Raw genomic sequence first — 13,962 nt, forward strand, 5'->3', positions numbered from 1 at the left:
GCAGTATCACTCGGAGGCTTCCGATGTTGGCATTGCCGATCTAGCGCAAGTACGACGAAGCGCGGGGAAACAGGTGTCGAATACGTCCGGCGCTTCGGGACCATTAGGAACCGATGCTTTTCGGCTCATATAAGTGAAAAAGAAGCGATCGAGTTGGCGGTGGTGGGTCTCTCATCATCGATTAAGGACGTGGCCTCCCAAGCGAGACTACCCTTCATTGGCGCACATGGTGCGAAGGCCGTCGGCATATGAACAGGCGCCACCCAGATGTTTACCAGGACAAATTCAAGCGCCCGGTGATCCTGGTTGAGGCAGACGAGGACGAAGGTGCTGCGGGAGATCGAGAGGTAGCAGTGGCTGAATGGACTCGAGCGACAGGCCCCGTGACCTGCAAATGGGTGAAGCCACAAGGCCCTCCGAAAGGGTTCGACTTCGACGTGACCAAAACTGAGCAGATTTTTGATCTCTTACTCACGGAGAAGCATATAAAGGTACCCGAAGGCCACAACATCCCCACGGTGCAAGAGCTGAACGGAAAGCCATACTGCAAGTGGCATAACACGTTCACCCACACCACCAACGACTGCAGGGTGTGGCGGCAGCAGATCCAAATGGCGATAGAAAACGGACGGTTGATTTTTAACCAGTACGCCATGAAGGTCGACACACACCCTTTCCCCGCCGTTAACATGGTGGAGTATTCTTACCATGAAGGTTGCCAGCCAGGATCTGCGTTCAGCATCAATATGGTAGATCTTGGACACCACGCTGGCAAGGATGGAGATGAGGGCAGCTGCTCTCATAGCAAAGATACGAGAGGAAGCCGCTCCACGCGATCGGCTCCGCCAAGATGGCAAGCGCTACGTAACGAGAGGGAGAAGTGAAGAACATAAGATATCAGCGACCTCTCTCTGATCACCTCCTCAACAAGTATGTGAGTCAGTACGACCAACGCCGACGGTCCAGCGATGATGATGAAAGAGATCGTCTGGCTAGAGAAGCCAGAAGACACCGTCGGCATAATCGCGACGAGGAGGAGCACGAGCGTTGTGCCAAGGAAAAGGCAAGGGAGCAAAACGACGAGGACAGGCACTGGGATTGTCCCTTCTTCAGGCACTGCTGGGATTCAGGAATGAGCCGATTGCCAACAATCGGCAATTGCCCGGATGCAACCGGAAGAAGAAGGAGGCAGCCAACGTGTCCGTGTTCGAGCGCTTGGGACCTCTCCCGCCACAGAGCAAACGAGCTGAGTCCCCTCGGTTGACGGATCTCGAAGATTCGGAAGACGAGGGAGAAGAAGAAGACAGGTATCACCGGCCAAGGTGGTGCCCTGATGGACTCAGCCGTTCTCAGAAACGCAGGGTTCAACGATTGCGCGGCCTGGAAGAAGCCGAGAGGTTATACTTGCATACATTGAGGAAGGCAAGGCCTGATCTGGCTGCGAAGGTTCAGCGAACCCTGGATGAAGAGGGTCGTCCACGGAAAATGGAGTGGCGCCCCAAGCAAAGGAAAGCCGATGATGAAACATCGGCTGGCACAAACATGGTGCTCGTTCTTCCGACGAAGCTTAGTGCTCCACGATTATACGATGCACTCAAGGTGGACGACAGCGAGCGCACCAACAGGGTAAAATCAGAGATTGGGCTGGTTTTATCTACCGGCCTGAGCGAGTAGCAAGAGCTCGTCAATAAGCTAACGTGGCGAGGCTGATCCTTGTGATCGGCCCCAAAAAAATTTATGAAGGGGCATTACAAAACCTTCATTGAACAAGCAACGTGGAGGCCGATCCCAGCAATCGGCCAAAATTATACTCACCATCCATTCTGCCTGGGTTCAACATGTTATCCAACAGAGCCGATACCATCAATTCTCTTGACAGAATCGGCTCGGGGGGGCACCCAGGTGGATAAAACACGAGGATATGCAGTAGAAGCGTCTCATCCTTTGGTGATGGGTATTGGAGCATGGGGGCCGATACATAAATTGGCCGAAAATTCGAAAATTTTTGAGTACAGCCGATGCAGCAGACATCGACTTAAGGATATGAAAGCCGATGCATGGCCATCGACTCAAGGGGAATAACTGTTACGATCAGAGGGTCAATTAAGCACGGTGGGAGATTTTAATGGAAGAACTCCTCAATGGAGTAGTTTAAAAGGCTCGGACCCTCTCTTCAAGAACAATGCCAAGAGCAGCCTGGACGTGCAGATCAGGTCACGGATGGATTGCATTAGGTCCACCAAAGGAAAGGAGCCGATCTGGCCGGCAAGGTGCGGGAAGAACCGAAGAGGCTCGGGGGCAGCTCACCTTGAAGGCTCCTCGCTTCGGGAAGCCGATTTATGTTCAAATCGGCTGGTTCGGCATAAAAAGCTCCCTCAGACATGATCAAGCCCAGGCCCATACAGCTTATTTTCGTATCCTCGTCTCTGTTTTGCCTTGGCTAAGACTCGAGGGGCAACAGGCCTGGTAGGTGCCCTATTTTTGAGAGCCGATTGGAGTTACCTCGGCTGTCACTGCATCATGATCTTCTCAGGGATGAACTGGGAAGGGAAAGCCGTCGTCTGATACGAGGTTTGGACCGTGCTGGTGCTGCAAGAAAAGGAAGAGACTGGTTTCTCAAATTAGCCGATGAACAGTCATCGGCTGCGGGACTGCAAAACGCCACGGTCGAGAAAAACAATAATAGCCCGATTCGTTACTATCGGTCTTGGTGTAGCAAGCGGGAGGATGGAAATTGAATTAATGGAAGGAGAAATTGGAAGAACAATTCTCATTAATTCAAAGGAGCGGCTTTACAAGAAGAGCCGATGGCTCTCAAAAGAGGGATCTAGTGCCTAGTACACTGCTACTGCTAGTTCTACTCTACTAGTCGTCGCTGTCCTCATCATCGCCGTCGTCGAGGTCGTCGGCGCTGCTCCCGGGAAGCTCCTCGCCGCTGCTGCCCCAGCCGTCGGCTGGAGCTTCCTCCTCCTCCTCGTCATCATCATCATCCTCGCTATCCGCCCAGCTGCGGAAGCGCTTCGTTGGAGGATATCCAGCGGAGGAGGAGGAATCGTCTTCCTCCTCCTCCTCATCTTCTTCTTCTTCGTCGTCGTCGTCGTCCTCGCTGTGCGCCCACATGCGGGAGCGCTTCCTCGGCGGAGGCCCGGCGAAGGGGGAGGCCTTGGTCTTCTCCGCTTCTCCTTCTTTCTTCTCCTTGTCAGAGGAGATGGGGTTCGCCCCGGAGCGGGGATCGTCCTCTTCCTTGTTCTTCGGTGACGAGTGGAGAGAGAGGCTTGAAGCAGAGGAGGAAGAGGAAGACATGGCTGCAGGGGGAGAGGGTTTTTTGGTTTGGTGAACAGAGCAGGGCAAGGGGAAGAGCGGTGAACCGTTTGGCAAAGATAAATAAAGAGAGTGAAGTGGAGATTTAATGCCATGACGGTTCTCGAGGGTGTGATGCTGAAATTGTCAATTCATACAGAGAAGCCCAGGAGGCGAGGCGTAATGATGGAAGATTCTGCGACAGTTCTGCTCTGCCACGACATGACCCGACGAAAGAAAGCGTAATGATTTTGGAAATGTCATTTCCAAAACCAGGGGGGCATGTGTTATCACCAGAATTTGACCGAGTCAGAGGTGGGCCGCGATCAAGATGGACTCGAAGAATATATATAGAAGAAATACGTGAATCGGCCTTTTATACCAAGTTGGGCTTAATTGCCTATGTATCTGTAATATATTAGATCGCATCTTAGTTTAGAAGTTAGAATCTTACCGGTGCACGGTTTGGTGCACACCCACATTAGAAAGTCCGCTGGACTATAAATATGTATCTAGGGTTTATGGAATAAACAACAACCAACGTTCAACCACAAACAAATCTCGGCGCATCGCCAACTCCTTCGTCTCGAGGGTTTCTACCGGTAAGCACCATGCTGCCTAGATCGCATCTTGCGATCTAGGCAGCACAAGCCTGCCTACGTTGTTCATGCGTTGCTCGTATCGAAGCCTTTTTGATGGCGAGCAACGTAGTTATCTTAGACATGTTAGGGTTAGCATTGTTCTTCATGTTACATGCTATCGTAGTGCAACCCTTGCATGTCTAGCCGCCCTTACACCTATCTTAGGTGTAGGGGCGGCACCCCGCTTGATCATAGTTTAGTAGATCTGATCCGTTACGGTTGCTCCTTGTTTCATCAAGGATTAGTTTAACATCCGCAATAGTTAGGCCTTACAAAGGGTTGGAGGATCCAGCGGCGTGTAGGGTGGCGTTTGCTAGCCCTAGAAAGGATGTTCCGGGGATCAACCTCGTGTTGGTTTTTAGGCCCTGTCTAGGATCGGCTTACGGTCACCGTGCGCGAGCGCGAGGCCCAATCGTGAGTAGGATGATCCGATTATGCGGTGAAAACCCTAAATCGTCGTGGATCTCATTACCTTTACCTTGATCAAGCAGGACCACCATATATTCGGACACCCCGTCCGGATCATGGGTGGATCGGCTCTTTGAGCCGATTCACAGGATAACCTGAGAGCCGATCGAGGCTCGTATTTAACGTTTACGTGTGTGCCCCGCAGGAAACTAAGCGAGGCATCATCCACACCTTCCCGACCAGGTATAGGTCGGGTGGCACGCCCTTGTGATAAACATCGGACGTGCGACCAGGAGGCTTTGCGGGCCGACGCTCTGAGGGACTGGGGCCAGCCGCAGCCCTAGTTGTTCCCGGCTCTACCGTGTTGCCCGTCTCTGCCCGCCAGGGGGTTTCTGACGTCAACAGGTTCGCCACGGAATTCCAAACCGTCAGTATGAGGCCTCCATGATGGTTTTTGGCCTTTCGCTGACGAACTAAAATCATTATAGACTAGCGAATTGTTACTAGTGTTGATTTTCGGGAACAATCGATGGCAAGATGATCTTCAATCTATTAGCTAAGACTTTCGAAGCAATTTTATATAAAAACATTGATGGGGCGAAAGTTTTTTAGGTGGACTGGATTCGTCACCTTAGGAATAAGAACAACAATGGAATCACAAAAACCTTATGGTCTTGCCCCCCTTCCAAGAAACTCCGCACTTCTTGGCAAATCTCCTTGCTAAAAAACTCCCAATGGGCTTGATAAAAAAAAGCCGGAAAGCCATCCGGGCCAGGGGCTTTTGTTGGACCCATTTGAAAAAGAGCCGTCTTAATCTCATCATCGGTGTACTCATGAGAAAGAGCTTCATTCATGTCACTGGTAACTTTTATTGGAATAGTGTTCAAGACAGCATCCATAGAAATTGCCGGTTCCGAATAGAATAAGGCTTCATAAATTTTTTGAACCATACTTTTAATCCCTTAAATATCCTGACACCGAGATCCATCATCCCTCACCAGAGCTTTAATTTTATTAGTACATTTACGGGCAGAAGCTCGGGCATGAAAAGATGTCGTATTGCGGTCTCCCTCCTTGAGCCGGTCAATACGAGAACATTGACGGGCCATTATCTCCTCCCGTTCAAAAAGTTCACAAAGTTCACGTCCTCAGCCTCACTTCCATCCGAAGAGCCAAGGCGCATGGATTTTAATTTACGTTCAAGCTTCGTGATTTTTGTACGAACAACACCAAATAAATCTCGTCCCAACTTTTTCAGGGAAGACGCAACCCTGTGCAAGGTGGACCACGTTGAGTGCAGGGATGGCACACCTTCACTACCCTCGGTCCAAGCTTTTTCCATTGTCTCCTTATACTCAGGTGCTCTCAGCCACGTAGCTTCAAAATGGAAGCCCTGTTACACTGGCCTCTTGTCATTAGAAACATGAGCATTAGCTAGAGCAATGAAAATAGCCAGATTGTCAGAAGCGGTTGCAATCACATTCTCCACGTGACAATCTTCAAATAAATTCTTAAAAGCCTCATTAGTGACTGCTCGGTCCAGCCGAACTTTTACATGATCGTCACCCGCTTGTCTATTGTTCCATGTATATTTTGGAACACTGAAACCAAGGCCCACCAGTCCGCAATCATTCAAGCACTCACGGAATAATGCCATTTGCGATTCTGATCTGTCACACACACTTAGATGTTCATCTTGGTGAAGAGCCTCATTAAAATCACCACAGCAAATCCACGGTCCGTCTCATTCTGGACGAAGTCGACGTATAAGATCCCAAAATTCATGCCTCTGTTCACGCCGTGCTTCACCATATACAAAAGTTGCCCTCCACATAGCACAATTCTCCTCTGATATTGTCACATCAATATAGTGCGAGACCTCCGCTTAGTCCCACACTGCTGACAGCGAAACTACCTGAATAACCCAAAGACCACATGAAATTTTGAGCTCTAGTATCCTTCATCTTTGTCTTCGACAAGAAGAGGAAGGAGGGGCGAAAAGTCCGCACAAGCCAGCGGAGCTCTCCAACTACCGAGTCCGACCCCAAACCTCGGCAGTTCCAGCAAAGAAGACTCATTGTGTCCGGCGGGACTGCATCGCAATCGCCGCCTGATCTGCTGATCGATCAACCTCCTCGAGGATGCTTTTCTTTTGTTTCTTGTTTTAGCCTGCCACATCATCTTCACCACCATTCTTTGTGGCATCCAGAATGGTGGGAAGTATATCTCCGTTTGGCGCCGGTAGTGTCAATTGAGGAGCCCCGTCAGCAGGGTTTGGTATCTGATCACCTGTATTAATACAGTAGACCTTCCTCTTCTGTCGAGTCACTCTTTGACTTCCTCCACTAACCGGCATCACAACACTTAGCCATTGTATCAACTTTCTGCTTTCTTTATCTAGGCTTTTTTGCATTTGATGGAGAGGTCGCATCACCCCCCAAATTTTTATCAGCTTCGTGACTAGCAGTTGCACCATGCACCTGCGTTGTGTGGCCAGCACGGCCAGTACCAGGCCATGAGCCTTTCCCTCTCGAGAAGGACCCCTGACCAGATTTAGTTTTCACGCTGTTTCTTTTTTCTTTCATCTGGAACACATAACTTTGGCCCATGATAAGGCAGATGCCCTTCCTCATCCCTGTCAGCTGGTGTTGGATAGACCAGAGATGAGTGCCCAATTAAACCACATGAGAAGCAAAAGGTTGGAAGTCACTCATACATAACATTGAAGTAATCAGTGGTCTGTCGACTCTAAGAAAACACCGATACACAGCGCATGAGGGGCTCAGTCACTGTAAAAAGCACTCTGAAACACAAATAGTCCCCCATGCACGACCTTTATCATGCACCTCCATCTTCTCTACCTTGCCCAAACGGCTCGCAAGCCCCTTGCCGCGCTGGTCATTCATCGGTCCAAAAGGAAGATTGAAAATTCTGGCCCACAGCGCAAGCTTATCTGGTCAAATTCACTAAGGATGACACCATTTTCCCCCACTGTCCAAGGTGAGCCGTTCTGAATTCTGGCCTTGTCATTCCCGTTTGCAAACACAACAATGAAGGTGTTGGCACCCAAAAGACGTAACTCCAGCCCCTTGGGATTTCCCCATGCAGGTCAAAGAGCTGCAGAGGTAGTTGAAATATGCAGGGTGTTTGGTGCCAATACCTTTCCAACGAGCGCCCATTCAGGGCAATCCAGATCACCATCATCGTCCAGGATGAATGGAGCGGACTCCTGGGCAGTGAGCTTGAGGCGGCCGAACATCTCAACCACGCCGTCGTCACCGACGGTGTCCCCTTGATACGTCTCCGACGTATCGATAATTTCTTATGTTCTATGCCATATTATTGATGATACCTACATGTTTTATGCACACTTTATGTCATATTCGTGCATTTTCTGGAACTAACCTATTAACAAGATGCCGAAGTGCCGGTTCTCGTTTTCTGCTGTTTTTGGTTTCATAAATCCTAGTAACGAAATATTCTCGGAATTGGACGAAACGAAGACCCAGGGGCCTATTTTGCCACGAACCTTCCAGAAGACCGAAGAGCATACGAAGTGGGGCCACGAGGTGGCGACACCACATGGCGGCGCGGCCAAGGGGGCCCGCGCCGCCCTGTGGTGTGGGCCCCTCGTCAGGCCCCCGACTCGCCCTTCCGCCTACTTAAAGCCTCCGTCGCGAAACCCCTGAGGCGAAAAAACCACGATACGGAAAACCTTACTGAGACGCCGCCGCCGCCGATCCCATCTCGGGGGATTCTGGAGATCTCCTCCGGCACCCTGCCGGAGAGGGGATTCATCTCCCGGAGGACTCTACACCGCCATGGTCGCCTCCGGAGTGATGAGTGAGTAGTTCACCCCTGGACTATGGGTCCATAGCAGTAGCTAGATGGTTGTCTTCTCCTCATTGTGCTTCATTGTTGGATCTTGTGAGCTGCCTAACATGATCAAGATCATCTATCCGTAATACTCTATGTTGTGTTTGTCGGGATCCGATGGATAGAGAATACCATGTTATGTTAATTATCAAGTTATTACATATGTGTTGTTTATGATCTTGCATGCTCTCCGTTACTAGTAGAGGCTCGGCCAAGTTTTTGCTTTTAACTCCAAGAGGGAGTATTTATGCTCGATAGTGGGTTCATGCCCGCATTGACACCTGGGACAAGTGACGTAAAGTTCTAAGGTTGTGTTGTGCTCGTTGCCACTAGGGATAAAACATTGATGCTATGTTCGAGGATGTAGTTATTGATTACATTACGCACCATACTTAATGCAATTGTCTCGTTGCTTTGCAACTTAATACCGGAAGGGGTTCGGACGATAACCCGAAGGTGGACTTTTTAGGCATAGATGCAGTTGGATGGCGGTCTATGTACTTTGTCGTAATGCCCAATTAAATCTCACTATACTTATCATATCATGTATGTGCATTGTTATGCCCTCTCTATTTGTCAATTGCCCGACCGTAATTTGTTCACCCAACATGCTTTTATCTTATGGGAGAGACACCTCTAGTGAACTGTGGACCCCGGTCCATTCTTTTAATACCGAAATACAAATCTGCTGCAATACTTGTTTTACTCGTTTTCTCTGCAAACAATCATCTTCCACACAATACGGTTAACCCTTTGTTACAGCAAGCCGGTGAGATTGACAACCTCACCGTTTCGTTGGGGCAAAGTACTTTGGTTGTGTTGTGCAGGTTCCACGTTGGCGCCGGAATCTCCGGTGTTGCGCCGCACTACATCCCGCCGCCATCAACCTTCAACGTGCTTCTTGACTCCTACTCGGTTCGATTAAACCTTGGTTTCTTACTGAGGGAAACTTGCCGCTGTGCGCATCACACCTTCCTCTTGGGGTTCCCAACGGACGTGTCAACTACACGCATCAAGCAAATTTCTGGCGCCGTTGCCGGGGAGATCAAGACACGCCGCAAGGGGAGTCTCCACTTCCCAATCTCTTTACTTTGTTTTTGTCTTGCTTTATTTTATTTACTACTTTGTTTGCTGCACTTATATCAAAACACAAAAAAATTAGTTGCTAGTTTTACTTTATTTACTGTCTTGCACTCTATATCAAAAACACACAAAAAAAATTAGTTTACTTGCATTTACTTTATCTAGTCTGCTTTATTTACTACTGCTAAAATGGCCAACCCTGAAAATACTAAGTTGTGTGACTTCACTAGCACAAATAATAATGATTTCTTATGCACACCTATTGCTCCACCTGCTACTACAGCGGAATTCTTTGAAATTAAACCTGCTTTACTTAATCTTGTTATGCGAGAGCAATTTTCCGGTGTTAGTTCTGATGATGCTGCTGCCCATCTCAATAATTTTGTTGAACTATGTGAAATGCAAAAGTATAAAGATGTAGATGGTGACATTATAAAATTAAAATTGTTCCCTTTCTCATTAAGAGGAAGAGCTAAAGATTGGTTGCTATCTCTCGCCTAAGAATAGTATTGATTCATGGACTAAATGCAAGGATGCTTTTATTGGTAGATATTATCCCCCTGCTAAAATTATATCTTTGAGGAGTAGCATAATGAATTTTAAACAATTGGATAATGAACATGTTGCTCAAGCTTGGGAAAGAATGAAATCTCTGGTTAAAAATTGCCCAACCCATGGACTCGACTACTTGGATGATCATCCAAACCTTCTATGCAGGACTAAATTTTTCTTCGCGGAATTTATTGGATTCAGCTGCTGGAGGTACCTTTATGTCCATCACTCTTGGTGAAGCAACAAAGCTCCTTGATAATATGATGGTTAATTACTCTGAATGGCACACGGAAAGAGCTCCACAAGGTAAGAAGGTAAATTCTGTTGAAGAATCCTCTTCCTTGAATGATAAGGTTGATGCTATTATGTCTATGCTTGCGAATGATAGGACTAATGTTGATCCTAATAATGTTCCATTAGCTTCATTGGTTGCCCAAGAAGAACATGTTGATGTAAACTTCATTAAAAATAATAATTTCAACAACAATGCTTATCGGAACAATTCTAGTAATAACTATAGGCCATATCCTTATAATAATGGTAACGGTTATGCTAATTCTTATGGGAATTCTTACAACAATAATAGGAATACACCCCCTGGACTTGAAGCCATGCTTAAAGAATTTATTAGTACACAAACTGCCTTTAACAAATCTGTTGAGGAAAAGCTCAATAAAATTGATATTCTTGTTTCTAGAGTTGATAGTCTTGCCTCCGATGTTGATCTTTTGAAATCGAAAGTTATGCCTAATAGGGATATTGAAAATAAAATTGTTACTACAGCAAATGCCATCCAAGTTAGAATTAATGAGAATATAAGATTAATGGCTGAACTGCGTGCTAGGTGGGATAGAGAAGAAAATGAAAAACTAGCTAAAAAGGAAAATGTAGCTAAAGTTTGGACTATTACCACCACTAGCAATGCTAATAATTCACATGTTGCTGCACCTCCTACTATCAATGGTAAAATAATTGGTGTTGGCAATGCTTCTACTCCTAGTGCAAAGCGCGCAAAATTACCTGAAACTGCTAAAACTGCTGAAACTGCTTGTGATAAAACTCGCTGAAATTTTTTCCAACCTTGGGGATGATAATCCCATTGCTTTAGATTGTAATGATTTAGATTTTGATGATTGCCACATCTCTGAAGTTATAAAGTTCTTGCAAAAACTTGCTAAGAGTCCCAATGCTAGCGCTGTAAACTTGGCTTTCACAAAACATATTACAAATGCTCTCATAAAAGCTAGAGAAGAGAAACTAAAACTTGAAACTTCTATTCCTAGAAAGCTAGAGGATGGTTGGGATCCCATCATTAAAATGAGAGTCAAAGATTTTGATTGTAATGCTTTATGTGATCTTGGTGCAAGTATTTCTGTTATGCCTAAAAAAGTCTATGATATGCTTGACTTGCCACCATTGAAAAATTGTTATCTGGATGTTAATCTCGCTGATAATGCTAAAAAGAAACCTTTGGGGAAAGTTGATAATGTTCATATAATGGTTAACAATAACCTTGTCCCCGTTGATTTTGTTGTCTTGGATATTGAATGCAATGCATCTTGCCCCATTATATTGGGAAGACCTTTTCTTCGAACCGTTGGTGCCACTATTGATATGAAGGAAGGTAATATTAAATATCAATTTCCTCTCAAGAAAGGTATGGAACACTTCCCTAGAAAGAGAATGAAGGTACCTTATGATTCTATTATTAGAACAAATTATGATGTTGATGCTTCATCTCTCGATGTCACTTGAGATACACCTTCTGCGCCTAGCTGAAATGCGTTAAAGAAAAGCGCTTATGGGGGACAACCCATGTTTTTACTCCAGTATTTTTGTTTTATATTTGTGTCTTGGAAGTTGTTTACTACTGTAGCAACCTCTCCTTATCTTAGTTTTGAGTTTTGTTGTGCCAAGTAAAGTCTTTGATAGTAAAGTAAGTACTAGATTTGGATTACTGCGCAGTTCCAGATTTCTTTGCTGTCACGAATCTGGGTCTACCTCCCTGTAGGTAGCTCAGAAAATTAAGCCAATTTACGTGCATGATCCTCAGATATGTACGCAACTTTCATTCAATTTGAGCATTTTCGTTTGAGCAAGTCTGGTGGCCTAATAAAATCCATCTTTACGGACTGTTCTGTTTTGACAGATTCTGCCTTTTATTTTGCATTGCCTCTTTTGCTATGTTGGATGAATTTCTTTGATCCATTAATGTCCAGTAGCTTTATGCAATGTCCAGAAGTGTTAAGAATGATTGTGTCACCTCTGAACATGTGAATTTTTATTATGCACTAACCCTCTAATGAGTTGTTTCGAGTTTGGTGTGGAGGAAGTTTTCAAGGATCAAGAGAGGAGTATGATGCAATATGATCAAGGAGAGTGAAAGCTCTAAGCTTGGGGATGCCCCGGTGGTTCACCCCTGCATATTTTAAGAAGACTCAAGCGTCTAAGCTTCGGGATGCCCAAGGCATCCCCTTCTTCATCGACAACATTATCAGGTTCCTCCCCTGAAACTATATTTTTATTCCGTCACATCTTATGTACTTTGCTTGGAGCGTCGGTTTGTTTTTGTTTTTTGTTTTGTTTGAATAAAATGGATCCTAGCATTCACTTTATGGGAGAGAGACACGCTCCGCTGTAGCATATGGACAAATATGTCCTTAGGCTCTACTCATAGTATTCATGGCGAAGTTTCTTCTTCGTTAAATTGTTATATGGTTGGAATTGGAAAATGCTACATGTAGTAACTCTAAAATGTCTTGGATAATTTGATACTTGGCAATTGTTGTGCTCATGTTTAAGCTCTTGCATCATATACTTTGCACCCATTAATGAAGAAATACTTAGAGCTTGCTAATTTGGATTGCATATTTGGTTTCTCTAGAGTCTAGATAACATCTAGTATTGAGTTTTGAACAACAAGGAAGACGGTATGGAGTCTTATAATGTTTACAATATGTCTTTTATGTGAGTTTTGCTGTACCGTTCATCCTTGTGTTTGTTTCAAATAACCTTGCTAGCCTAAACCTTGTATCGAGAGGGAATACTTCTCATGCATCCAAAATCCTTGAGCCAACCACTATGCCATTTGTGTCCACCATACCTACCTACTACATGGTATTTATCCGCCATTCCAAAGTAAATTGCTTGAGTGCTACCTTTAAAATTCCATCATTCACCTTTGCAATATATAGCTCATGGGACAAATAGCTTAAAAACTATTGTGGTATTGAATATGTACTTATGCACTTTATCTCTTATTAAGTTGCTTGTTGTGTGATAACCATGTTTCTGGGGACGCCATCAACTATTCTTTGTTGAATATCATGTGAGTTGCTATGCATGTCCATCTTGTCTGAAGTAAGAGAGATCTACCACCTTCATGGTTGGAGCATGCATATTGTTAGAGAAGAACTTTGGGCCGCTAACTAAAGCCATGATTCATGGTGGAAGTTTCAGTTTGGACATATATCCTCAATCTCATATGAGAATAATAATTGTTGCCACATGCTTATGCATTAAAGAGGAGTCCATTATCTGTTGTCCATGTTGTCCCGGTATGGATGTCTAAGTTGAGAATAATCAAAAGCGAGAAATCCAAAATGTGAGCTTTCTCCTTAGACCTTTGTACAGAGCGGCATGGAGGTACCCCATTGTGAAACTTGGTTAAAACATGTGCATTGCAAAGATCCGGTAGTCCAAGTTAATTAGGACAAGGTGCGGGCACTATTAGTATACTATGCATGAGACTTGCAACTTGTAAGATATAACTTTCATAACTCATATGCTTTATTACTACCGTTGACAAAATTGTTTCATGTTTTCAAAATAAAAGCTCTAGCACAAATATAGCAATCGATGCTTTCCTCTTTGAAGGACCATTCTCTTTACTTTTATGTTGAGTCAGTTCACCTATCTCTCTCCACCTCAAGAAGCAAACACTTGTGTGAACTGTGCATTGATTCCTACATACTTGCATATTGCACTTGTTATATTACTCTATGTTGACAATTATCCATGAGATATACATGTTACAAGTTGAAAGCAACCGCTGAAACTTAATCTTCCTTTGTGTTGCTTCAATACCTTTACTTTGATTTAT

This window comes from Lolium rigidum, chromosome 6 (assembly GCF_022539505.1).
Source record: "Lolium rigidum isolate FL_2022 chromosome 6, APGP_CSIRO_Lrig_0.1, whole genome shotgun sequence".
NCBI classification, from domain to species: domain Eukaryota; kingdom Viridiplantae; phylum Streptophyta; class Magnoliopsida; order Poales; family Poaceae; genus Lolium; species Lolium rigidum.